The 26095-nt window shown below is 39.2% G+C and overlaps 1 non-coding gene across 1 annotated transcript; it reads right to left on the reverse strand.

Annotated features, from left to right (window-relative positions):
- Positions 1–23344: 23344 nt before the first annotated feature.
- Positions 23345–23448, reverse strand: LOC112700291 (small nucleolar RNA R71). The gene has a single exon (XR_003153201.1). It is a non-coding gene; the product is annotated as a small nucleolar RNA R71 (small nucleolar RNA).
- Between the last annotated feature and the right edge of the window lie 2647 nt (positions 23449–26095).

The following is a 26095-nucleotide window of genomic DNA, read 5'->3' on the forward strand; positions in this document are numbered from 1 at the left end:
CGGATAATAAATGGTTATGGATTTTTGAATAATAATAAATAATAAATGTAAAATAAAGATAAAGTTACTCATGTAATTCAATGGTGGGAATTTCAGATAAGTGCAAGGAGATGCTGTGTCCTTTCTGAATCTCTACTTTCCTACTGCCTTCCTTCAATCATTCTTACTCCTTTCCATGGAAAGCTGTATGTAGGGCATCACTGTTGTCAATGGCTACATCCCATCCTCTCAGTGAAAATGGTCCAAATGCTCTGTCACAGCACGGCTAATCATCTGTCGGTTCTCGATCATGTCGGAATAGAATCCCTTGATTCTTTTGCGTTTGTCATCACGCCCAACAATCGCGAGTTTGAAGCTTGTCACAGTCATTCAATCCCAGAATCCTTCTCAGAATACCACAGACAAGGTTAGACTTTCCGGATTCCCATGAATACCACCATCAGTTCTAGCTTATATCACGAAGATTCTGATTAAGGAATCCAAGAGATATGCGCCCGGTCTAAAGAAGAACGGAAGTGGTTGTCAATCACGCGTTCATAGGTGAGAATGATGATAAGTGTCATGGATCATCACATTCATCATGTTGAAGTGCAATGAATATCTTAGAATAAGAACAAGCGGAATTGAATAGAAAATAGTAGTAATTGCATTGAAACTTGAGGTACAGCAGAGCTCCACACCCTTAATCTATGGTGTGTAGAAACTCCACCGTTGAAAATATATAAGTGATGAAGGTTCAGGCATGGCCGAATAGCTGATGAGTAGATTTTGGTGGAAAAATGAATTTCTCCCCAAAACACACAAATCTAACCGGCAAGTGCACCGGGTCGCATCAAGTAATAAAAACTCACGGGAGTGAGGTCGATCCCACAGGGATTGATGGATCAAGCAACTTTAGTGGGTGATTAGTTTAGTCAAGCTAACATTTATGTGAATTGTGTGAAATTGTAACCAACAGAAAGTAAAAATTGCAATGAATTTAAATTTGCAAAAAGTAAATGAAACTGAAACTTAAAGAGCAAGAAATGTAAATTGCAAGAATCTTAAATTACAAGAAATTTAAATTGCATGAAATTGTAAAGGGAATTGGGAATTGGATTTGCAGAATTTAAACAAGGAGAAGTTAAATTGCAACAAGCAGAGAAGTAAAAGATGGATTCGATTGATTCGGAACCAAAACAGAAATGTAAATAAACATGAAAAGCAATAAACAGAGAATGTAAAATTGGAATTAAGATCTCAGGACCCAAGAGACTAGATAACCAAGTCTAGATCTCAATACCTTCCTAGATCCAACAAGAGCAATTGCAAAGAAATTTAAGAAATGTCAAGTGCAGAAAGAGTAGATGAAGAAGCAATTAACCGAAAATGAAATTCAATTAAGCAGTGAATAAAACAGAGAGATCTTAGGATGAGATTGAAACAGAATTTCTTCAATTCTCCAACCCAAGATTCAAAAACAAAGACAAGAAACTTAAAGAGAGAGTTTTTGGATCCTAGTGCTCCCTAGTGGAGCCAGCCTCCTTCCAAATATGAAACAGATGCCTATTTATAAGCATCTCTTCAAAAATGAAAATGAAATTCAAAACAAATTACAATTAAAATGAAATTTCTATTCTAACTATCTTGTGCCTCTGAGTGGTGTCAATTGGGCCCTTGCTCTTGATGGAATTTGGTTGATAAAGGCCTTGGTTGATTGCTCTTGGAGTTTGAAGAGGAACCGAATTGAACCGGGTTGAGTTTGCAAAAGTTGGACCAAAAGTTTGAGCCAAAGTTAGGGGTCTAACTTTGGCCCCAACTTTTCATATCAGCTAGCATCATTTTGCTGCTACTCACGTTGGTGCCAACGTTAGGGGTCTAACTTTGACCCTAACGTTGGCCTTGCCTTGTGTGCTTGTGGCGCCAACTTTGTCCTCTTGTCATGTTGCCAATTTTATGCCCAATATAGACTATCATATATGGTTGGAAAGCTCTGAATGTCAGCTTTCTAACCCACTTGGAATCACTTCAATTGGACATCTACAACTCAAGTTATGATCATTTGAAGAGGGCATGGTCGCTGGCTTTGGTGTGCAGCGTTTGGGGTAACGTTTGCCCTCAAACGTTGGCGAAAACGCCAATTCTGGAGGCTCAAACGTTTTGTCCACCCCACACTATTATACATTGTTGGAAAGCCCTGAATGTCTACTTTCATTTGCCGTTGGAAGCGCATCAATTGGAGCTCTACAGCTCGAGTTATACTCCGTTGAAGGTGCAGAGGTCAAGTGGCCTCACTGCAGGTTGCCCACATGTTCATTTATGCACATTGCGGGGCAGTTTTCTCCCTCAATTTTAGTGTCCACCATGCAGTGCCATATATGCTTGGAAAGCTCTTGATTCCTACTTTCCAATGCTTCTTGAATCACCTCATTTGGAGCTCTGTAGCTCAAGTTATTCTTGTTGGAAGTATACCCCTTCAAGCTGTTGTGGTGTGTGGCGCCAACGTTAGCCCAAAAGTTAGGGGGCTAACGTTGGCGCAAACTTTTGCCCAATCCTTTACATCTTCATGTGCCAACGTTAGCCCAAAAGTTAGGGGGCTAACGTTGGCGCAAACGTGAGTAGCCCCTGGGAGTGTTTTTCAGCTTCCAACGTTAGCCTCCAAGTTAGGGGGCTAACTTCAAGGCTAACTTTTCACCCAAAACTTTTTGTCCTCTCTTCCTCCTTGTTTTGAGCCACGCTTTTCTTCCTTTGGGCCACGCTTTTCTTCCTTGATTTGGTCATGGGCCACGCTTTTAGAAGCGTGGCCTAAGCCTCCAAAGTGTGCTCCAACTTTGAAGTGTGCCCAAAATTCCTCTTTTCTTCTTTTTAGCTTATTTTGTGCTCTTTTTGCTTCTTTTTCTTCTTATTTCCTACAAAGTTTATCAATTCAAAAGATCAAAGCAATGTACCATTTAAGCACCAAAGAATGCAATATTTAAGCACTAATCATAAAATTCTTGTATGAAAAAGCATAGAAAAACATGACATGGTGACATGTCATCAATAGCCAGCCCCCAAAACGTGATCAATAGTCTCCTAGGATGGATAATAAAATAAAACTGAGACCAAAGATATCTAATACAATAGTAAAAAGTCCTATTTAAACTAGACTAGCTACTAGGGTTTACAAAAGTAAGTAATTGATGTAGAAATCCACTTCCGGGGCCCACTTGGTGTGTGCTTGGGCTGAGCTTGATCTTTACACGAGATGAGGCTTATCTTGGAGTTGAACGCCAAGTTGTAACGTGTTTTTGGCGTTCAACTCTGGTTCGTGAGGTGTTTCTGGCGTTTGACTCCAGAATGCAGCATGGAATTGGCGTTGAGTGCCAGTTTACGTCGTCAAATCTCAAATAAAGTATGAACTGTTATATATTTCTGGAAAGCTCTGGATGTCTACTTTCCAATGCCGTTGAGAGCGCGCCATTTGAAGTTCTGTAGCTCCGGAAAATTCATTTTGAGTGCAGGGAGGTCAGAATCTAACAGCATCAGCAGTCCTTTGTCAGCCTTCTTATCAGAGTTTTGCTCAGGTCCCTCAATTTAAGCCAGAAAATACTTGAAATCACAGAAAAATACACAAACTCATAGTAAAGTCCAGAAATGTGAATTTTACATAAAAACTAATGAAAACATCCCCAAAAGTAGCTAGATCCTACTAAAAACAATGCCAAAAAGCGTATAAATTATTCGCTCATCACCGGCACATGGACCAAAGCAAGAGAATGTGGAGTCGGCTGATAAACCACTATTTTATGGTTTATCTTGTGCTCATTTGAGTGGATTTTATCAATTCTTCACACACTAATTCATGTAAACTGCATGGTTTTGCAAATCCTTCCATATTTTGTTCCATGATTGAAAACTTGCTTCCTAAGCCTTTAAATGGTTAATTTTTAATTCTCCTTTGTTACCATTCGATGTCGTGATGCCTTTGTCAAGTGTTTTCAGTTTTACGGGGCTTGAATGACTGAAAGGATGAAGAGGAGGCATGTCAAAGTGGAAGGAACACAAGAAATCAAAGAAAGTAGAAGTAAGCATTGACGCGCACGCATGGCTGACGCGTGTGTGCGCAATGGTGCATTTCACAGAGACGCATACGCGTGATTAACGCGTACGCGTGACCTGAGCAGAAGTCCATCGACGCGTACGCGTGATAGAGCGTCACGTGCTGCAGATATCAGAAGTCAATGGGGGCAATTTCTGGGCCAATTTGGACCCAATTTCAAGCCCGAAAACATAGACTAGAGGCAGGGGTGTAGCTGAGACATAGCATTCATTTCATTTTCACTTTAGTTTTAGCTTGAATTCTAGAGAGAGAAACACTACTTCTCCTTATCATTTTTCTTAGTTTTGCTTTGGGATTGGATTTGGGATTAGATTTGGAGAGAGTTGCTACTACCTTTGATTGAAGTCATCATCTCTTTAGTTTGCTTTTCTATCACTCTACTCTTTTGTTTTCCATTTAGTTGCTTCAATTCATGTTTGGATTTTGTTAAGTTGAATTTATTAATACCATGAACTATTTTCATATTAATTCCATTGCTTGTTAATTTCTTTTAATTAATTATCAGTCCCAATTTTGCTTTCATAAATTTATTTTAATTCCATGTCTCCTATTTCTTTCTTCTCCATGTTGTTGAAAATGGCATTCATGTTAATGATTTAAAACTCCTAACTTGGCTTGGGATTTGATTAATTAGAAACCCTTGAGTTGGGATACTCAAGTATTAATATGTAATTGAAATTGCTGGCTAACTCTATTTTCACTAACCCTAGTCCTTCCATAGGAAGTGACTAGGACTGGTGAGTCAGAGTTAGTGCTACCCATTTAACCTTCCTCTGCAACTGCAAGGGGATAACTAAGTGAAAGCAATAACTTTTACTATTATACATGGGAAAACCAACAAGGATAGAAACTCCAATTGATCCTCTCCCAGCCAAGGCCTTTTATTGTAGCTACACAACATCTCTTGTTAATTGCTCCTTGCATTAATTTCCAGTTATTTATTTTTCCATTTTCAAACTTCAAAAATTTCTCAAAAAATTCCTGACCAATAAATTGCACCCTTTTGTCAACTCTTTGGGAAACAACCTGGGAATTCTACTCCCAGTTATTTGATTCTAAATTGTGACATCCTTTTAAAATGATAGTGGAATTTTTGTCGGTTAGGACTGTACTTGCAACATTGCTTTTATTAAAATTTCTTAACCAGCATTTTTCCACCTGTCAATTTTTGGCGCCGTTGCCACGGAGTTGCAACAGTGTGCTAAATTATTGGTTAGTGTAAATATTTTTTATGATTTACATAATTGCATTTTTCTTAATATGTTTTATTACCATGAGCTATATGTTTCTTTCATTGAATGACGCGTTCGCTACTGAATCTGAGCTTAGCCGCATTTGATCTTGAGATTGAAAAGACTATTTCATATATTAGGCGAGCTCGGCGTCGGTTAGCCTCTGAGGGTGGTGAAGGGGTTTCTACCAATTCACTAGTCTTATCTGAGGTTAAGTCTGAAGTGTCATTTGAGGAAGAAACTAGTTCCTCTCCTGTTAATTCTATTGATGCCTCTTCTGTTGATTTGAGTGCAGATACTATGGCAGCTCCTAGGAGAATTACTCTTAAGGAAGCAGGAGCTCCGAATTTTACACTGCAACCATATCAAGCGCATCATCCGAATCTGACTGCTAACTTTGAACTGAAGACTGCTCTGATCAATCTACTGCCTAAGTTCCATGGCTTACCTGCTCAAGAGCCTATCAAGCACCTTAGGGATTTTTAGACTGCTTGCCCAACTACTAGGCGGCATGGTGCTTATGAGACTACCGTCTGGCTATATGCCTTCCTATTTTCTCTGGAGAAAAAGGCCAAGGAGTGGTTCTACACTCAACCAGAAGTTGTTACTAATTAGGACTCGCTCAAAAGGGGTTCCTGGACAAGTTCTTTCTAGCAAAAATTACAGATAGATTGAGGAAGGAGATTTCATGTGTCATTCAAGGTGAATCAGAGACTCTGTACGAGTATTGGGAACGCTTCAGGAATCTCCTAGACTCATGTCCCCACCACAAGATTGACCAGCTGGTGTTGATTAGCTATTTCTATCAAGGCATGAAGCCTCAAGAGAAGACTATATTAGATGCTGCAAGTAATGGCTCTCTGACAAAGTACAAGACGGCAACAGAAGCGTGGCAACTAATCACTGATCTAGTTGAGTCTACCCACAATGCAAGGCAAATGACTAATTATCCCAAGGCTGTTGCAGAAGTTTCTTCTAGTGGTGAGACCGCTGCTCTCACCAAGACTCTAGGAGAGATAACCAATATACTCAAGTAACTCCAGCTAAATCAACAACAACCTCTGCCTCCTCCACAGCAGCAGTGTCAATAATTAGTCTCTCAGAGAGTATGTGGAATATGCTCTTGCTACTCCCACTACATTGATGAATGTCCACAACTCCAAGAGAACAACACCATGGTGGCTACAAATGCTTATTACAACCGTCCGAATCAAGGATATTATCAACATGGCAATAATTATAACCAAGGTGGTAACTACAATCAAGGTTGGCAAGATAACTCCAACCAAGGATGGAGAGATAATTTCAACCAAGGATGGAGGGACAACTACAACCAAGGAAGCAGAGACAACGGTGGAAATCAAAGGTGGAACAATAACTATCAATAGAAGCGGAATCAACAGAATCCTCCATACTGAGCACTTCACCAAAGGAAAGCCCAAGCACCTCAATTCAACCAACCACAAGCCCCTCAAATCACATACCCTCTCCTTCCTCTAACCAAGATGAAACACTCCGTTCTATTCTTCAAGAACAAAATGAGCTTTCAGAATTCACTTACCTCTAGCCTCACTGGTCTTACCTCTACTCTACAAGCTCCCATATCCCGAATGGAACCACCTTCTACTGCCAATAATTAACCTTCAAACTCTAGTGCACTTCCCTCTCAACCTTTACCTAACCCCAAGGGTGGAATCAATGCCATCACCCTGAGGTCCGGCACTACATTGCAAGAAAGGAGTCCAGAGGAGCCAAGCTCAAGAGAATATATTCAAGTTGAGGTTGTTGTTGAGGTAGAAGATGTAGAAGAAGAGCATGAAGTACAAGATGCGGTTGAAGAAGAAGTTGCTCAACCAAAGAATAGAGTATCTAAGGAAGATGATGCTATGAGCGAAGCCATTCCCATTCCTTTCCCACACCTTGCTAGGAGGACTAAGAAGCAAGTGGAGCTAGATCTCAAGATGGTGGAGATTTTCAAAAAGGTTGAGGTAACTATTCACCTTTTTTATGCTATTCGCCAAGTACCTAAATATGCTAAGTTTCTAAAAGATTTATGCATGCATAAGGATAAGATAAATGATTTAGAAACTATTCCTTTGGGTAGCTCTATTTCTGCTTTAACGGGTGCTATACCAGAAAAATGTGGGGATCCCGGTCCATGTATGGTTACTTGCATTGTAGGGGGTGCATAATTTATTGACTGTATGTGTGATGTAGGTGCATGTGTTAGTATTATGCCATTATTTGTATATGATGCCTTGAGGCTCCCAGCCTTGAAAAGGTCAGCAACACGTTTTGTTTTGGCAGATAAGAGCATAATTTCAGTGGTTGGCATTGTGGAAGATGTCCTGGTGAGCATCAAGGGGCTAACATTTCCTATCGACTTCTACATTCTAGAGATGCTCCCTAGTGACTCCGGAAGACCTTCATCCATCTTGCTTGGAAGGCCATTTCTGAAGACTTTGCGGTTCAAGTTGGATGCCTTCTCGGGTACCTATTCTTTTGAGATAGATGGCAGAGCAGTGAGCTTTAACTTTGATGAAGCTATGAAGCATCCATCGAAAAGACCACTCCATCTTCCAGTGTGATATTATTGATGAGATTGTAGCTGAAGTTCACCAAGAGGCAGTATAAGAAGAAACCATGCAGCAAGGTGCAAGTGTGGGGAAACCCTCTGAGTATACTGAAGACGCCTTGCTACCCTCAGTGGTTCTGGATGATCAAGTGCCAAGCCATGAGCTAAAAACGGAGTTGAAGCCCCTTCCACCCCACCTCAAGTATGCCTATCTTGAGTACAATCAAAAGCTCCCAGTTATTATTGTAAAGGAACTCACTTCCGAATAAGAGGAGCAACTGCTTAGTGTGTTGAGAAGACATAAGAAAGCTATTGGCTGGAGTTTGGCGGACATAGTAGGTATAAGCCCTTAGGTTTGTGAGCATTGCATATTTCTAGAGGAGGGAGCAAGGCCTATTTGTCAACCTCAAAGGCGGTTGAACCCCACCATTTTAGAAGTTGTGAAAAAGGAAGTGACCAAACTGCTTGAAGCTGACATCATCTATCCGATCTCAGATAGTGAATGGGTTAGCCCAGTATAGGTGGTTCCAAAGAAGTCTGGCGTCACCACAGTAAAGAATGAGCATGGGGAACTCATAGCTACAAGAGTGCAAAATTCCTGGAGTGTGTGCATTGACTACATGCGTCTAAACCAAGCCACTCGCAAGGATCACTACCCATTGCCTTTCATCGATCAAATGCTTGATCACCTGTCAGGTAAATCACACTACTGTTTTTTAGATTATTATACTGGTTATTTTCAAATACATACTGCTCCAGAAGATCAGGAGAAAACTACTTTTACATGTCCCTTTGGAATGTATGCATATAAGAGAATGCCTTTTGGCTTATGTAATGCACCAGCTACATTTTAAAGATGGATGATGAGTATTTTTTCAGATTTTCTTGAGAATTGTATGGAAGTTTTTATGGATGACTTTAGTGTCTATGGTGATTCATTTGACCTTTGCTTGGATAGTTTAGCTAGAGTATTAGAAAGGTGTACTAGTTCAAACCTTGTACTTAATTTTGAAAAATGTCATTTTATGGTAAAACAAGATATTGTTCTAGGCCATGTTGTTTCTAATACTGGTATATCTGTTGAATCTGCAACGGTAGATGTTATTTCTGGGTTACCTTACCCCTCCTCTGTGAGGGAAGTCTGTTCGTTTCTTGGTCATGCAGGTTTCTACCAGCGTTTTATCAAGGACTTCAGTAAGGTAGCAATGCCTTTATCTCGTCTGTTGTAGAAGGACGTAGAGTTCGAGTTGAATGAAGATTGCATGGAGGCATTTGACAAGCTGAAGATTTCCTTGACCCAAGATCCTATTGTGAGAAGGCCTGACTGGAGTAGGCCATTTGAGATCATGAGCGACGCATCAAACTATGTAGTAGGAGCAGCGCTGGCTCAGCGCGAAGGTAAGGACCCATATATTATTACTTATGCTTCTAAAACTCTAGATGGTGCCCAGTCTAATTATACTACCACTGAAAAAGAGCTGTTAGCTATTGTTTTTACTTTGGATAAATTTCGCTTATTTACTTGGAACTAAGGTGGTAGTATATTCAGACCATGCAGTCTTGAAATATTTGTTAGCTAAGAAAGAGTAAGGTTAATCCATTAGATATTGCTGTTGCAAGAATTTGACTTAGAAATCAAAGATAGGAGTGGTTCCCAAAATTTAGTGGCGGACCACTTGAGTCACCTTGAACATATTAAAAGTGACTCCACTCCTATCAATGATGCATTTTCACCTGATAGCTTGCAAGCAATATCTGAGGTGGTTCTTTGGTATGCACCTGTTGCTAATTATTTGGTTAGTCGTACCTTTCCTCCTAATTTTACTAAGCATCAAAAGGACAAGCTTAAAAGCGAGTCCAAGTATTATATATGGGATGACCTATATTTGTGGAGATGTGGTGCTGACCAAATAATTAGAAGGTGTGTGCCACAATCCAAATTCCAGTCAATTTTGGAGGCCTGCCACTCTTCTAAGAGTGGTGGACACTTTAGTCCTCAAAGAACTGCTAGAAAAATTTTAGACTGTGGATTTTTGTGGCCCACCCTTTTTAAGAATGCTAGTATTTTATGTGACTCTTGCCTCTAATGCCAAAGGTTTGGAAATATATCTAAGAGGGATGAGATGCCCCCAACAACTTATGTTGTTTTGTGAGATTTTTTATGTTTGGGGTATTGACTTTATGGGTCCGTTTCTAAATTCTAATGGTTTCTTATACATTTTGTTAGCTGTTAATTATGTTTCTAAATAGGTGGAAGCAATTCCTACCCGTACTGATAATGCTAATGTTGTCGTTTCTTTTGTTAGGAATAATATAATTTTTTGCTTTGGATCACCACGAGCAATCGTGAGTGATCAAGGCTCTCATTTCTGTAACAGGAGAATGACAGGACTACTGAAGAAACAAGGCATCATTCACAAGGTAGCGACAAGAAGATCGTAAAGGAAATTGGGGGGAGCAGGGATTGAAAGGAAATTGCAGCTGCAGGAATTAGAGTGCCTTCGACTAGAAGCGTATGAGAACTCACGGCTCTACAAGGAAAAGGTGAAGGTAGTGCATAACAAGAATATCAAGAGAAGAGAGTTTAGAGTTGGGGATTTAGTCCTCCTCTATAACTCAAGGCTGAGACTCATGCCAGGCAAGTTGAGATCAAGGTGGGAAGGATCCTATAGGGTGAAAAAGGCTGAGCCATATGGAGTCTTACACCTGAGTCACCCTTCAAGCCCCACCTTCTTCAAAGTCAATGGCCACCGGTTGAAGTTGTATCATGGTGAGAAGATGAAGAACAAAAAAGAGCTGGAGATCTTCCTCCTGAAGGATCCAGCACAAGAAGAGGACTAAGCTTATGGACCGTCCAACTTAAGGACGTTAGAGAAAAGTGTTAGGTGGGAGGCAACCAACCAAGGTATGATCTTCCCTTTTTTTATCAGTTTCATTTCATTCATATTAGTGTTAATTTCCAGTTCTGCATGTTTATGCTATTTTTTATATAAAAAAGGCCTTCGACGTGTAAGCATCTATGACGCGCACGCGTCGGATGGAGGTTCAATTTTTAAGAAAAATGAACAGAAAGTTAGGCTGGAAGCGTGCAGGAGGGGTGCTTGGCGCACAAGCTACCCACGCGTATGTGTCGCCAGCAATTTTGCCAATCCACGCGTAGACGTCAACGACGCGTTCGCGTGGTATGAAAATCGGCGTAAAATGGTGTTTTGAACAGAGAGATGCGTCGCCATGGTGCTGGAATCGTGCGTCTGGCACGACCAATGGTCACGCGTAAGCGTGGCCAACGCTTACCTGTCGCCTGAATTCTTATTAACCCATGCGTGTGCGTCAGTGACACGTATGCGTGGTGTGCAAAATTGGTGCATATGAGATTTAAACGGAGAGTTGGGCGGGAGTCATGATGGAATCATGCGTCTGGCACGGACAGTGGTCACGCTTACGTGTCACCGAGATTATTGCCCACCCACGCGTACGCGTGGGCAACGCGTGAGCGTCATATGCACCGCGACACTTAACTCAGCGCGCTGCCCTGTTCTGTTTTCTTTCACTCTTTTTTTTCTTTTTCAAATCCTAATTCTCCTTTCTTCTTCTTCCTACTTTCTTCTTCATTCTTCTTCTTCTCTCTTTCTTACTTTCTTCTTCTCCCCTTCTTACTCCTCCTCTCTCATTCTTACTCTCAATTACCTCCCTATTTTCATCTTCGTCTTAAGGTTCTTTTTCTTTCTCTCTTCTACTCCCTATTTTTGCATTCTTATATTGGTGTTGGAGCTTTATTTGGGTGATTATTTTGCTATATTTTAGCTTGTGGATATTATGAAGAGTGCTTTGACAATTGACATTTTATTTTGGGTCTCATATATGCTTGGATTAATTACCTTACCTTCTATTTTTAAATTGCACAACAAGTGTTTGTGAAAAGCATAATAATGAGCATTGTGATTTCTCTTCTATTTTATTCTTACACTTTAATGCCTCTTTTCACAACCCTTGGAATCCATGTGTATTGAGTATATTAGTCATTAATTGTCATCATAAAAGTGCTCATTATTATGCTACATGTGATAGTTATTGTTGATATTGATGCTTGAGCTATGCTTCTCATGCTTGTTACTTGCTTGCCTTTATCCCTCTTGCATCTAGTTGTTATGATATACCTTCATGATTTTACTTGATATCTTACTTGCATGTTGTAGCTACCATGTATTTAAGATATTATCCTTTTTTTCTTGGAATTCACTATCACTTGGACTTTCCTCATTCCGGGTTTTAGCTATATATACTTGACATCTCTTTTCTTTCTTCCTTCCTCAGGATGGCCACCAAGAAGGAAAAAGAGAAGGCTTTTGACAAGACACCGGCGAAGAGAGGAACTAAATGAGCACCGGCTAAGGCACAATCATCCACAATAGTCAAGCCACCTACTAAGCGGGTGAAGAGGACTATCCGAGTGGATGAAGCGAAGAAGGCATTTCCTGCATGGGATTAAACACGGTTCACCAACCATTACTGTGAGCGGATGTTCCCCGTCTTAACAGAGAGAAACTACAATAACGAGCACCTCCTCATCCTTCCGACGCATTTAGTTGACTTTGTGGAGCCTCGCATCGAAAGGAGACAGTGGGATTCTTAAGAAGGCAACCGCGAGAAGCCAATCTATCTTGAGTAGTTGAGTTCTACTCCAACTATCATTCGCCTACCTTGCAGTCTGTCTATGTTCGCCAAAAGCAGGTCCCTATCTCCGAATGTACCATTCAGAGAGTATTGGATCTTTCACCTAGCCCAGAGGGGTTTGATGTATATCAAGTGGCCCAGCTTGACCGCCAGACATACCAGTTTGACTGGGATAGCGTCGTTGGGGTCATAGCCCAACCTGACAACAACTAGATCTATGGACAACACCGGACTTGACCCAAGGGCATTTTCGCCCGAGCATTCACCTTCGAGGCTCGCGTGTGGGCACAGATTAGTCCCACTACATCTTTTCGAGCACTCACGAGTCTACCTTCACTGTTGACATGGCCGTTCTCATCTGGTGTATTCTCACAAAGCAACCACTCAACTTGTTCCGACTCATTCGGTAGGCCATGGGACACGTACCGATAACGGACAACCTACCCTTTCCCGCATTGGTTACAGATTTGGTCTCTGCGGCGAGAGTCTCCTATCTGGCTGGGGATACGAAGGCCATGATTCCTTCAGCTGATCAGTATATCCCGAATGGAAAGTATATCCGACCTCTAGTACCTTCCGCGAGCCGGACTGAGGGCTCATCCTTCGATGCCCCTTCTCCTTCCACTCTACACCACAGGCACCTACCACCAATCAGTTGCTACTTCAGATCCTTGAGAGGTTGGATTGACAAGACCGGCGGGTTGAGCAAATAGAGCGCCGTAACAAGTGCCGATACAACTACTTGAAGGAGCTCCTTGTTAGTACTCACCCACCACCGGAAGAGAAAGATACCCCAGACTCCACTTCACATGACAGCATGGCGAGCCATGACGAGTCAGACAGTGGAAGTGATGCTCCCAACCCTACTTTTTTCATCACTGATGGCACGGAGGACCGTGCCAAGTCTTAAGTGTGGGGAGGTTGGTCGGTAACTGACTTCCTAAGGTAACATCTCTTTCTCTCAACACCAATATGTTCTTTTTATTTTTTTCTTTTGTTGGATAGAATAACTTGCATGACTAGTAGTAGTTGTTTTCATTTAGGTACTACTTGGTTGAGTGATAAATTCTTTTTCAAGACACTATTCTTTAGCATTTGACTAATTTAAATAAAAAATTTTTTTAAACTTGTTTGAATATTTTTAATTTGGAACATGATTTTAGATCTCAAACACATAAAACCAGTGAGATTTTGAACCTACTTGATTGGTTGCTTTTTATCAACCAATATTTTATTTTGGTGTGTGTTGTTCTCTCTAAAATTGTGATCTATATCTTGCTTGATTCTATATTTTCATGGTTTAATGTATGCATACACTTATATGATTGAGGCCTTGTTTCACTATAGCTCACATATCCATATGGCCTTACCATATCGTTACCCTTGCAACCCCATATTGAGCCTATATTACCCCTTTTGTTCTTTTTTATAGCACATCATTAACTCTAGGCGTAAAACAATAATTGTCCCTAATCTGAATCCTTGATTAGGTTAGACTAGTGAGGTGCACATGAATTAAGTGTGGGAAAATTGAATTGAGGGAATACATGTTTAGGAGATGGGATACTTTATATGCTTATATGAAAATGTAAAAACAATTTGAGCACTTGTTCATGCAACATAAATCGTATGCATAAATTCACTGAAAAAAAAAAGGGAAAAGAGAAATAAAATAAAATAAAATAAAATAATGAGAAATAAGAAAAAGAAAAGAAAAGAAAAACAGCAAATAAATAAAAAGGGGCAAAATGCCCCAATGCAAATAAGTGAACTAATGCATATGACTTGTACTTATAAGATATCAAGGTGCATGAATTTGTGGAAAAAAATAGTTAATGGATGGCTAGGTTTTGCATTGTAATGAATTGGAATGCCTTAGGTTAGGTGAGAAGTTTAGGTTGATCAAGGATTTGGATTCTAGTCCACTTAACCAAATACACTCCTACCTTGACCCTAACCCCATTAGAACCCTTGAAAAGACCTTTTGATATGTGTATTTGTGCATTAAATTGTGTTGATTGGTAGAAGAAAAGCAAGCCTTAGAGGGCAAGATTAGTAGAGAACCGATAGACTCAACCCTCAAACACTAGAGTGCTTAGAGTGTATACAGTTCCAGTGAGGGTTCGATGCTCGATTCTATGTTCCAGGCTTTCATAAGCTCTCTTCTTGCAAGTATAGTTGTATCTTATTACGTGATTTAAATTAGTGGAATCTATTTATGTTTGTCTTTGAATGTTTGTTTACTTTTAACCAAGTAGGTAGAAGCATTTTAGCATGTAGTTGCATTTATATAAGATAAGTTGCATTGCATAGGTCTCACCTTTGTCTTCCGTCACTCTTTTGGTTTTCTTGAGCTTAGCATGAGGACATGCTAATGTTTAAGTGTGGGGAGATTGATAAACCACTATTTTATGGTTTATCTTGTGCTCATTTGAGTGAATTTATCAATTCTTCACACACTTATTCATGTAAACTGCATGGTTTTACAAATCCTTCCATATTTTGTTCCATGATTGAAAACTTGCTTCCTAAAATAGCAAGATGCAATAAAAAGAAAAAAAAATTTGCATGCAAAAAAAAAAGCAAGCAATAGAAAAAGCCAATAGCTCTTTAAACTAAAAGGCAAGAGCAAAAAGCCAATAACCCTTTAAACCAAAAGGCAAGGGTAAAAGGATCCAAGGCTTTGAGCATCAATAGTTAAGAGGGCCTAAAAGGAGTAAAATCTTGGCCTAAGCACTTCAAATGAACAGTGTTCCTAACTATATGCTTGTGGTGTGAAGGTGTCAAGTGAAAAGCTTGACACTGAGCAGTTAAAGTCGTGATCCAAAGCAAAGAGTGTGCTTAAGAACTCTGGACACCTCTATCTAGGGATTCTAGCAAAGTTGAATCACAATCCGAAAGGGTTTACCCAATTAAGTGTCTGTGGCATTTATGTAGCAAAGCTGAATCACAATCTGAAAGGGTTCAACCAGTTAAGTGTCTGTGGCATTTATGTATCTGGTGGTAATACTGGAAAACAAAGTGCTTAGGGCCACGAACAAGACTCTAAAAAGCTGTGTTCAAGAATAAAAAAGAACTAAACAAGGAGAGTAAATAATATCATCTAGATTCTAAGTTCCTAAGGAGACCAACACTTCTGAGTTTCAATGGATAGTGAGATGCCAAAACTGTTCAGAAGCAAAAAGCTACTAAGTCCCGCTCATTTAATTGAAACTGAGCTTCATTGAAAACTCAGAGATTTATTGTATCTTACTCTTTTTTCTATCCTACTTTGTTTTTAGTTGCTTGGGGACAAGCAAAAGTTTAAGTTTGGTGTTCTGATGAGCGGATATTTTATACAATTTTTGCCATCATTTTCATATAATTTTTAGTATGTTTTGTTTAAGTTTTATTAAATTTTCATAGGTTTTAGTGCAAAATTCACATTTTTGGATTTTGCTTTGAGTTTGTGTGGCTTTATGCAATTTCAGGTATTTTTTGGATGAAATTGAAGAGCTGGAGCAAAAGTCTGATTCAAGATAGAAAAAGCACTACAGATGCTGTCCGGATCTGACCTCCTTGCATTCTAAAGAGCTTTTCTGGAGCTACAGAAGTTCCAATAGAGCGTTCTCAATGTCTTTGGAAAGCTAACATCCAGAGCTTTCCAGCAATGTATAATAGTCCATACTTTGCTTCAGAATTGAAGGCCCAAAACTAGCATTCAATGCCAGCCTCCTGCCCTATTCTGGCGTCCAACGCCAGAAGGAGAAGAGACTAGCGTCCAATGCTGATAAACCCCATTTGTAGGGTTTATCTTGTGCTTTATTTAAGGGATTTTATGACCTTTTACCCACATTTATTCAATGAAATAGCATGGTTTTATAACTTCTCCTTTAATTGTGCTTAAGAGTGAAAACATGCTTTTTAGGACTTAAAATAGCTAAATCTAATTCTCCTTGATTCCATTAGATGCCTTGATATGTTTGTTAAGTGATTTAAGGTTTAGGAGGCAAAGATTGGATCAAGGGAATGAAGAAAGAAACATGAAAAGTTGGAGAACTCATGAAGAAATGAAAGAACCGGAAAGCTGTCAAGCCGACCTCTTCGCACTTAAACGACCATAACTTGAGCTACAGAGGTCCAAATGATGCGGTTTCAGTTGGGTTAGAAAGCTAACATCCGGGGCTTCAAAACAATATAAGATTTGTCATAGTTGCTACACGTATGGTGGTGCGCACGCGCATAGTACATGCACGCGTCATTGCTGCCACCTGGTTCACTTAAAGCAAAACGTGGCCAGCGAATTCTAAAGCCTTGTGGGCCCAATCCAACTCATTTCTGATGCTATTTAACCCAAGGAATAAAAAGGGAAACAGATGTTAGTTACCATTAGTTCATTCACACTCATTAGGATTAGTTTTAGAAGTAGTTTCTAGAGAGAGAAGCTCTCACTTCTCTCTAGGATTAGGATTAGGATTAGGTTTAGTTCTTAGATCTAGATTTTAATTCATCGTCTTCTACTTCTATCTTCTCAATTCCTTGTTGTTACATTCATTCTTCTTCCATTCTTTTATTGCAATTTCCTTTATGTTGTTCTTACACTTTGTTGTAGATCTACTATTGTTCCTTCCATTTTCTTTCAATTCAATAAGAGGTAATTCATAATAATTGTTCTTCTTTGCTTTTCTATTGTTGATCTCTTGCCTTTGTAGTTAGATCTCTCTTTAATTCTTGCAATTTATGTTGTTTATTTTTATTGCCTTTTATGTGTTTGTTGAAATGCCTCTTCTAGATATAGTATAGATTTTGTTCCTCTTGGCCTAGGTAGAGTAATTAGTGACACTTGAGTTATCTAATTCCTTTGTTGATTGGTAATTAGAGAGATTGCTAATTGGTTTGGAGTGCACTAAAGCTAGTCTTTCCTTGGGAGTTGGCTATGACTTGTGGCTCAAGTCAATTCATCCACTTAACTTTCCTTTATTTAGTAAGGGTTAACTAAGTGGTAGCAATGAACAATTCTCATCACAATTGAGAAGGATAACTAGGATAGGACTTCTAATTTTCATACCTTGCCAAGAGCCTTTTATAGTTGTTAGTTTATTTTCATTGCCATTTACTTTTCATGCTTCTTATCCAAAACCCCAAAACACATTTTTAACCAATAACAAGGCACTTTATTGTAATTCCTAGGGAGAACGACCCGAGGTTTGAATACTTCGGTTTATAAAATTAGGGGTTTGTTACTTGTGACAAACAATCTTTTGTATGAAAGGATTTTTGATTGGTTTGGAAACTATACTTGCAACGAGAATTCATTTGTGAAATTCTATACCGTCAAAAATCCAATCATCAAAATGGCGCCGTTGCCGGGGAATTGCAATGGTGTTGTGTTATTGGTTGTTGTATATATGTGAATATTGTGAATATGTTTGCTTTTTGCTTCTTTGTTAGTTTTTAGTTTGTTCTCTTTATTTGTTTCTATTCTTTTTGTTTTTGCCCTCTCTTATTACCATGAATTCTCACTTTGGCTATGAGTGTGATTACAATTATGTTGTAGGTGATGAGAACTATAATGAGAATGTGTATCAAGGATGGGATAACCAAAGGTGGGAGGAGCCATATGCATATGATCAATCCTCATGGCAACAACCCCCACCAATGCACTATGAAGAAGAGCCATTCTATGATGCATATCAATCCAATGGCTATGGTGAATCACTTTGTGACTTTTAAGAACCACCACCATATGCCTATGAACCATATCCTCAACCAAACTCTCAACCATACTCACAAGCCCCTTCTTACCAACCACCTTCATATGACCCTAATCCATATTCATCCTACCAACAACCATATGAGCCATATGAACCACATATAGAGCCACCACAATTCCAACATCAACATTTTCAAGAGCCACCTCCTCCATATTATTACCAAGATCAACCACCCCCAACATATGAAAATTTTCAACCACAAGATAAATTCTACTTTCCACCATAACCTCCCATAGAAGAATACTCATATCCATTGATCCAAGAGCCACATGATCCTAATCATATTATCCAAGAGGAACAAGAGTCAAGGGATCATCTCAAGGAAGCATTGGATCAATTTCAAGCAACCATGGAGTGTGTTGTTCAACAAGTGGAAAGAATGGAAAACATTGAACCACCACAACTCTACCAAGAAGAACCACCTTCCCATTATGAACTCTTTACCCAAAATGAGGAACCCTTCCACCCACCCCAATCTCTAATGGATGAAACCCTTGGTGTTCTTGTTCAAGGGCAAGAAGAGATGAAAAGGGATGTGCAAAATTTCATGGCCGCCTTGGATGCGGTAACAAATCAATTAGCCTCCCAATGCTTGAACACTCAAGGAACTCCCATGGCTACATGTAGAGAATCAAATGAAGAACATAGCATGAAGGAGAGATTGAAAACTCCGGTGGGAAATGAGGGAAGTTGCTTTGTATTGGAACAATTGGAGGAAGCTTTAATTGTTGAAGACAAGGAAGAAGTGGTAGAAGACTTAGGAGATGCGGAGCTTCCATGGGAACATAGAGTTGAAGAAAACCCCTCCAAGATGATTGAAATTGATGCTAGGGAGGAAAGTGCACACCTTCCATATAAAGACTTGGATGGGATAGAGAAGGAATTGAGGTCCCTTGGTGATGAAGATCAAGCATCAAGTCTTAGTGGTGAAGAATCCTTTGAGCATGAAAAACCTTCTCTGATTGGATTTGAAAGCATTGAGGAGGTAAATTTTTCTCACCCTCCCTGTTATGATTTGAGTAAAGGAAAAGGTTTAGATAAAATTGTTGAACAAAGGATTGAGATCAAGAGATCTTGTGAAGAGGTGGAAGTCCCTAGAAATAGACGAACGAGGGTTGGTTATGCTTTGTCAAGATCTTTGGAAGCATCTTTGCCTAGATTGCCATTGATGAGCGGATAATTTATACGCTTTTTGGCATTGTTTTTAGGTAGTTTTTAGTAAGTTTGAGCTACTTTTAGGGATGTTTTCATTAGTTTTTATGTTAAATTCACATTTCTGGACTTTACTATGAGTTTGTGTGTTTTTCTGTGATTTCAGGTAAATTCTGGCTGAAATTGAGGGACTTGAGCAAAACTCTGAAAAAGGCTGACAAAAGGACTGCTGATGCTGTTGGAATCTGACCTCCCTGCACTCGAAATGGATTTTCTGGAGCTACAGAACTCCAATTGGCGCGCTCTTAACGGCGTTGGAAAGTAGACATCCAGAGCTTTCCAGCAATATATAATAGTCCATACTTTATTCGAAGAATGACGACGTAACTTGGCGTTGAACGCCAAGTACACGCTGCTATCTGGAGTTAAACGCCAGAAAAACGTCATGATCCGGAGTTGAACGCCCAAAACACGTCATAACTTGGAGTTCAACTCCAGGAAATGCCTCAGCTCGTGGATTAATCAAGCTCAGCCCAAGCATACACCAAGTGGGCCCCGGAAGTGGATTTATGCATCAATTACTTACTCATGTAAACCCTAGGAGCTAGTCTAAGTATATATAGAACATTTATCTATTGTATTAGATGTCTTTTGACCACGTTTCATCTTTGGTCTCAGTTTTGTTTTATTCTTCATCTTAGGAGATCATTGATCACGTTTTAGGGGGCTGGCCATTCGGCCATGCCTGAATCTTTTACTTATGTATTTTCAACGGTGGAGTTTCTGCACACCATAGATTAAGGGTGTGGAGCTCTACTGTACCTCAAGTATTAATGAAGTTCTATTTTCTTTTATTCAAATCTCTCTTATTCTTATTCCAAGATATTCATTCGTACCCAAGAACATGATGAATGTGATGATAAGTAACCCTCATTATCATTCTCACTTATGAACGCGCGTGATTGACAACCACTTCCGTTCTACATGCAACAAGAGCTTGAGTGTGTATCTCTTAGATTCCCCAACAGAATCTTCGTGGTATAAGCTAGATAGATGGCGGCATTTATGAGGATCCGGAAAGTCTAACCTTGTCTGTGGTATTCCGAGTAGGATTCCGGTAATGAATGACTGTGACGTGCTTTAAACTTGCAACCTGCTGGGCGTTAGTGACAGACGCAAAAGAATCAAGGGATTCTATTCCAGTAGGAGCGGGAACCAACCGGTGATTAGCCGTACTGTGACAGAGTGCATGAGCATTAGTTTTCACTGCGAGGATGGGATGTAGCCATCAACCATGGGTGATGCCTCCAGACGATTAGCCGTGCGACTGACAATCGCATAGGATCATTTTCCCGAGAGGATTGAAAGTAGCCACAGCTGATGGTGAACCCCTATACAAAGCTTGCCATGGAAAGGAGTAAGAAGGATTGAGTAGAAGCAGTAGGAGAGCAGGCGTCCTTGAGCCATACAGCATCTCCATTCGCTTATCTGAAATTCTCACCAATGAATCTACATAAGTCTTCTATCTCGTTTATTATTTCTATTTTCTTATCTTTATTTTCGAAAACCCATAAACCATTTTAATCTGCCTGACTGAGATTTGCAAGGTGGCCATAGCTTGCTTCATACCAACAATCTCTGTGGGATCGACCCTTACTCACGTAAGGTTTATTACTTGGACGACCCAGTACACTTGCTGGTTAGTTGAACGGAGTTGTGAATTCAACCAGTGCCATAATAATGATTTCATACAAAGACAAACAACTTAAAGAGAATTGATCACAATTTCGTCCACCAAGTTTTTGGCGCCGTTGCCGGGGATTGTTCGAGTATGGACAACTGACGGTTCATCTTGTTGCTCAGATTAGGTAATTTTCTTTTCAAAAATCTTTTTCAAAATTTTTTCTTTTCTTTTTCGTTTTTCCAAACTTTATTTTCGAAAAAATTAATAAAAATACAAAAAAAAATCATAAAATCATAAAAAACCAAAAATATTTTGTGTTCTTGTTTGAGTCTTGAGTCAATTTTTAAGTTTGGTGTCAATTGCATGCTTTTAAAATTTTTCTTGCATTTTTTCGAAAATCTCATGCATTCATAGTGTTCTTCATGATCTTCAAGTTGTTCTTGATAAGTCCTCTTGTTTGATCTTGATGTTTTCTTATTTTCTGTCTTTCCTTGTTTTTCTTGTGCACTTTTGCATTCATATTTTCCATGCATTAAAAATTTCTAAGTTTGGTGTCTTGCATGTTTTCTTTGCATCAAAAATTTTTCAAAATAATGTTCTTGATGTTCATCATGATCTTCAAAGTGTTCTTGGTGTTCATCTTGACATTCATAGCATTCTTGCATGCATTCATTGTTTTGATCTGAAAATTTCATGCATTGAGTATTTTTGTTGTTTTTCTTTCTCATAATTAAAATATTCCAAAAATCAAAAAAATATCTTTTCCTTATTTTCCTCCAAATTTTCGAAATTTTGGGTTGACTTGGTCAAAAATTTTTTAAAATTAGTTGTTTCTTACAAGTCAAGTCAAAATTTCAATTTTAAAAATCTTATCTTTTCAAAATCTTTTTCAAAAATCATATCTTTTTCATTTTTTCTATAATTTTCGAAAATTTCAAAAATATTTTTCAAAATCTTTTTCTTATCTTTTATATCTAATTTTCGAAAATTAACTAACAAGTAATGTGATTGGTTCAAAAATTTGAAGTTTGTTACTTTCTTGTTAAGAAAGGTTCAATCTTTAAGTTCTAGAATCTTATCTTGTAGTTTCTTGTTAGTTAAGTAATTTTAAAAATTAAATCTTTTTCAAAATATCTTTTTCTTAAAAATCTTTTTATCTTTTTATCTTATCTTTTTCAAAAACTTTATCTTTTTCAAAATTTGATTTCAAAATATCTTATCTAACTTCTTATCTTCTTATCTTTTTCAAAATGTGATTTCAAATCTTTTTCAATCAACTAACTAACTTTTTGTTTGTTTCTTATCTTTTTCAAAACCACCTAACTACTTTTCCCTCTCTAATTTTCGAAAATTCTCCCTCTCTTTTTCAAAAATTCTTTTTGTTTTAAATTTTAATTTTAATTATATTTTGTCTTTGATTTTCGAAAATTACTAACCTCTTTTTCAAAAATTATTTTCGAAAATTCTCTTATCTTCTCTTATTCTATTTAATTAATTAATTACTAACACTTTTCTTCACCTCTCCTCATCCAAAAATCCGAATCCATCCTTCTTCTTTCTTATACCCCTTTCTTCTTCTACTAACATAAAGGAATCTCTATACTGTGACATAGAGGATTCCTCTTTCTTTTCTTGTTTCTTCTCTTTCATATGAGCAGGAACAAGGAAAAGGGCACTCTTGTTGAAGTTGATCCAAAACCTGAAAGGACTCTGAAGAGAAAATTAAGAGAAGCTAAATTACAACAATCCAGAAATAACCTTTCAGAAATTTTCGAACAAGAGAAGGACATGGCAGCCGAAAATAATAATAATAATAATAATGCAAGGAGAATGCTTGGTGACTTCACAAAGCCAACGTCCAAGTTTGATGGAAGAAGCATCTCCATTCCTGCCATTGGAGCCAATAACTTTGAGCTTAAGCCTCAACTAGTTGCTTTAATGCAACAAAACTGCAAGTTTTATGGACTTCCATCTGAAGATCCTTATCAGTTTTTAACTGAGTTCTTGCAGATCTGTGAGACTGTAAAGACAAATGGAGTTGATCCTGAAGTCTACAGACTCATGCTTTTCCCTTTTGCTGTAAGAGACAGAGCTAGAATATGGTTGGATTCACAACCTAAGGATAGCCTGGACTCCTGGGATAAGCTGGTCACTGCCTTCTTGGATAAATTCTTTCCTCCTCAAAAGCTGAGCAAGCTGAGAGTGGATGTTCAAACCTTCAAACAAAAAGATGGTGAATCCCTCTATGAAGCTTGGGAAAGATATAAGCAGTTGACCAAAAGATGTCCATCTGACATGTTTTCAGAATGGACCATGTTAAATATATTCTATTATGGTCTCTCTGAATTTTCGAAAATGTCATTGGACCATTCTGCAGGTAGATCTATTCACCTGAAGAAAACGCCTGAAGAGGCTCAAGAACTCATTGATATGGTTGCAAACAACCAGTTCATGTACACATCTGAGAGGAATTCCGTGAATAATGGGATACCTCAGAAGAAAGGAGTTCTTGAAATTGATGCTCTGAATGCCATATTGGCTCAGAACAAAATGTTGACTCAACAGGTCAACATGATCTCTCAAAATCTGAATGGATTGCAACATGCATCCAACAGTACTAGAGAGGCAGCTTCTGAAGAAGCTTATGATCCTGAGAACCCTGCCATGGCAGAGGTTAATTACATGGGTGAACCTTATGGAAACACCTATAACCCATCATGGAGAAATCACCCAAATTTCTCCTGGAAGGATCAACAAAAGCCTCAACAAGGCTTTAACAATGGTGGACGCAACAGGCTGAACAATAGTAAGCCATATCCATCATCTTCTCAGCAACAGACAGAGAACTCTGAACCAAATACTTCTAATTTAGCTAATATAGTCTCTGATCTGTCAAAGGCCACTTTCAGTTTCATGAATGAAACAAGATCCTCCATTAGAAATTTGGAAGCACAAGTGGGCCAGCTGAGTAAGAAAGTTATTGAAACTCCTCCCAAGTAATACAGAAGAGAATCCAAAAGGAGAGTGCAAGGCCATTGATTTAATCAAAGTGGCCGAATGCACTAGGGAGGAGGAGGACGAAAATCCTAGTGAGGAAGACCTCCTGGGGCGTCCTTCAAGCAAGAAGGAGTTTCCTATTAAGGATCCTGAGGAATCTGAGGCTCATCTAGAGACCATAGAGATTCCATTAAATCTCCTTCTGCCATTCATGAGCTCTGAAGACTATTCTTCCTCTGAAGAGGATGAAGATGTGACTGGAGAGCAAGTTGCTCAATATTTAGGAGCTATCATGAAGCTGAATGCCAAGCTGTTTGGTAATGAGACTTGGGAAAGTGAACCTCCCTTGCTCATTAGTGAACTAGATACTTGGATTCAGAAAACTCTACCTCAAAAGAAACAAGATCCTGGCAAGTTCTTAATACCTTGCACCATTGGCACCATGAGCTTTGAAAAAGCTCTATGTGATCTTGGGTCAGGGATAAATCTGATGCCACTCTCTGTAATGGAGAAGCTAGGGATCATTGAGGTACAACCTGCCTTGTTCTCATTACAATTGGCAGACAAGTCAGTGAGACAAGCTTATGGAATAGTAGAGGACGTGCTAGTAAAGGTTGAAGGCCTTTACATCCCTGCTGATTTCATAATCCTAGACACTAGGAAGGAAGATGATGAATGCATCATCCTAGGAAGACCTTTCCTAGCCACAGCAGAAGCTGTGATAGATGTTAACAGAGGTGAGTTAGTCCTTCAATTGAATGGGGACTACCTTGTGTTTAAGGCACATGGCCATCCCTCTGTGACAAAGGAGAGTAAGCATAAAGAGCTTCTCTCAGTTCAGAGTCAAGAAGAACCCACACAGTCAAACTCTAAGTTTGGTGTTGTGAGGCCACAACCAAACTCTAAGTTTGGTGTTCAAACCCCATATCCAAACTCTAAGTTTGGTGTGGACAACTATACAACATTGACCTGATCACCTTGTGGCTCCATGAGAGCCACTGTCAAGCTATTGACATTAAAGAAGCGCTTGTTGGGAGGCAACCCAATTTTATTTATCTAATTTTATTTTATTTTATTTTGTTTCTTTGTTATTTTTGTGTTTAATTAGGTACATGATCATGAGGAGTCACAAAAAAATCAAAAAAATTAAAAACAGAGTCAAAAATAGAAGAAAAAAATTGTTCACCATGGAGGCAGCGCAGACTGGCGTTCAACGCCAGTAAGGTGCATCTGGCCGGCGTTCAACGCCAGAACAGAGCACCATTCTGGCGCTAAACGCCAGAAACAAGCAACAACCTGGCGTTTAACGCCAGGATGTGCACACAGAGGACAAACTGGCGCTGAACGCCAGAAACAAGCATGAAACTGGCGTTCAACGCCAGAAACATGCATTACATGGGCGTCTAACGCCCAGAACATGCACCAATGGGCGTTTGAATGCCAGAATGATGCATGGAGGCAATTTACATGCCTATATGGTGAAGGAATGGTATTTCTTTTCACCTCAGGATTTGTGGACCCCACAGGATCCTCACCTTAGGATCTGTGGACCCCACAGGATCCCCACCTACCTTTTCTTTTAATCCTAATCACACTCTCCTAATCCAAATCTCATTTCACTCTTTCCCATATCACACTTCCCAAAAACCTTCACCAATCACCTCAATTCCTCTTCCCAATTACCCCATTCACCATTCACATCAACCTCCTCTTCCCCATACACCCCACCTACCCTCATCAAATTCAAATTCAATTTCCCACCCTTTCCCACCCAAAATGGCCGAACTACCACCCTCCCTCTCCCTATAAATACCCTTCTTTTCTTCTTCATTTTCACACAACACAAACCCCATCTTCTCCCACATAGCCGAACCTCCTTCTCCCCCTCTCTACTCTATTCTCTTCTTTTTCTTCTACTTTTCTTTTCTTTCTTGCTCGAGGGCGAGC

The sequence above is a fragment of the Arachis hypogaea genome, chromosome 6 (assembly GCF_003086295.3).
Source record: "Arachis hypogaea cultivar Tifrunner chromosome 6, arahy.Tifrunner.gnm2.J5K5, whole genome shotgun sequence".
NCBI lineage: Eukaryota > Viridiplantae > Streptophyta > Magnoliopsida > Fabales > Fabaceae > Arachis > Arachis hypogaea.